This window comes from Hippocampus zosterae, unplaced genomic scaffold, assembly GCF_025434085.1.
Source record: "Hippocampus zosterae strain Florida unplaced genomic scaffold, ASM2543408v3 HiC_scaffold_407, whole genome shotgun sequence".
NCBI classification, from domain to species: domain Eukaryota; kingdom Metazoa; phylum Chordata; class Actinopteri; order Syngnathiformes; family Syngnathidae; genus Hippocampus; species Hippocampus zosterae.
Genome location: NW_026262937.1, coordinates 7,501 through 10,000, shown reverse-complemented (window position 1 = coordinate 10,000; position 2,500 = coordinate 7,501).

Sequence of the window (2,500 nt, the reverse complement as noted above, 5' to 3'; positions counted from 1 at the left end):
CCGAGCGTGGCCGGCGGGGAGGCGTCTTCGTCGGATTACATGTGTAGGACCGCGGCCCGCGGAAGTCATCTTGAGCACCGGAGGAGAGGGCCGGCGGCGGCGTCGAGCGTGGCCGGCGGGGAGGCGTCTTTGTCGGATGAGCGGTGTTGGCAAGCGGCCCGCGGAAGTCATCTTGAGCACCGGAGGAGAGGCACGGCGGTGCCTCGACCCAACCTTTTGTCGGCCGGTTCCCCTTCCCCTTTTCCCCTTTTCCCTTTTCCCCTTTACCTCCCCGCGCGGGGAGGTACCAGGGGTTGGAACGTCTGGAGGAGATGGCCGGCGGCGGCGCCGAGCGTGGCCGGCGGGGAGGCGTGTTGGTCGGATTACATGTGTTGGAACGCGGCCCGCGGAAGTCATCTTGAGCACCGGAGGAGAGGGGCCGGCGAGGTGGCCGTGCGTGGCCGGCGGGGGGGCGTCTTGGTCGGATTAAAAGTGTTGGACCGCGGCCCGCGGAAGTCATCTTGAGCACCGGAGGAGAGGGGCCGGTGAGGTGGCCGAGCGTGGCCGGCGGGGAGGCGTCTTGGTCGGATTACATGTGTTGGAACGCGGCCCGCGGAAGTCATCTTGAGCACCGGAGGAGAGGGGCCGGCGAGGTGGCCGTGCGTGGCCGGCGGGGGGGCGTCTTGGTCGGATTAAAAGTGTTGGACCGCGGCCCGCGGAAGTCATCTTGAGCACCGGAGGAGAGGGGCCGGTGAGGTGGCCGAGCGTGGCCGGCGGGGGGGCGTCTTGGTCGGATTAAAAGTGTTGGACCGCGGCCCGCGGAAGTCATCTTGAGCACCGGAGGAGAGGGGCCGGTGAGGTGGCCGTGCGTGGCCGGCGGGGGGGCGTCTTGGTCGGATTAAAAGTGTTGGACCGCGGCCCGCGGAAGTCATCTTGAGCACCGGAGGAGAGGGGCCGGTGAGGTGGCCGAGCGTGGCCGGCGGGGAGGCGTCTTGGTCGGATTACATGTGTTGGACCGCGGCCCGCGGAAGTCATCTTGAGCACCGGAGGAGAGGGGCCGGTGAGGTGGCCGAGCGTGGCCGGCGGGGAGGCGTCTTGGTCGGATTACATGTGTTGGACCGCGGCCCGCGGAAGTCATCTTGAGCACCGGAGGAGAGGGGCCGGCGAGGTGGCCGTGCGTGGCCGGCGGGGAGGCGTCTTGGTCGGATTACATGTGTTGGAACGCGGCCCGCGGAAGTCATCTTGAGCACCGGAGGAGAGCGCCGGCGAGGTGGCCGTGCGTGGCCGGCGGGGGGGCGTCTTGGGCGGATTGGGAAAATAAAAAAAAAATCCCCCCATTCATTTCAATGGCTGAGGTGGTCTGCCATACCGTTTGTGTCCGCCAGACGGCGGTGTAGTAGGCAAAAGACCGTTGGAGGTACCAGGGGTAAGCCTGGCGGTACCAGGGGTAGGCCGGGGGGTACCAGGGGTAAGGCTGGGGGTACGGCGGCCGAGCGTGGCCGGGGAAGAGGTCTCTTGGTCGGATTGGGAAAATAAAATAATTCCCCCATTCATTTCAATGGGCGGCGGTACCAAGGGTAAGCCTGGCGGTACCAGGGGTGGGCCTGGAGGTACCAGGGGTCGGCCGGGGGGTACCAGGGGTCGGCCGGGGGGTACCAGGGGTAAGGCTGGAGGTACCAGGGGTCGGGCTGGAGGTACCAGGGGTAAGCCAGGGCCGGCTCGGCCGCGGAGCTTTGCCCGGGAAAGAGGCCTCTTGGCCGGGGTGAATAGCGCTGGAACGCGGCCCGCGGAGGTGGTGGGGGCCGGAGGCACCGTGGGCGAAGCCCCGGCCCGGCCCGGGGGCCGAGCGAGGCCGGGGAAGAGGCCTCTTGGTCGAATTGGGAAAATAAAAAAATTCCCCCATTCATTTCAATGGGCGGGGGTACCAGGGGTGGGCCGGGAGGTACCAGGGGTGGGCCGGGAGGTACCAGGGGTAAGCCGGGGGGTACCAGGGGTCGGCCTGGAGGTACCAGGGGTCGGCCTGGAGGTACCAGGGGTAAGCCAGGGCCGGCTCGGCCGCGGAGCTTTGCCCGGGAAAGAGGGCTCTTGGCCGGGGTGAATAGCGCTGGAACACGGCCCGCGGAGGTGGTGGGGGCCGGAGGGGCCGTGGGCGAAGCCCCGGCCCGGCCCGGAGGCCGAGCGTGGCCGGGGAGGAGGCCTCTTGGTCGAATTGGGAAAATAAAAAAATTCCCCCATTCATTTCAATGGGCGGGGGTACCAGGGGTCGGCCGGGAGGTACCAAGGGCCGGAGGTACCGTGGGCGAAGCCCCGGCCCGGCCCGGAGGCCGAGCGTGGCCGGGGAGGAGGCCTCTTGTTCGAATTGGGAAAATAAAAAAATTCCCCCATTCATTTCAATGGGCGGGGGTACCAGGGGTCGGCCGGGAGGTACCAAGGGTCGGCCGGGAGGTACCAAGGGTCGGCCAGGAGGTACCAGGGGTCGGCCGGGAGGTACCAAGGGTCGGCCGGGAGGTACCAGGGGTCG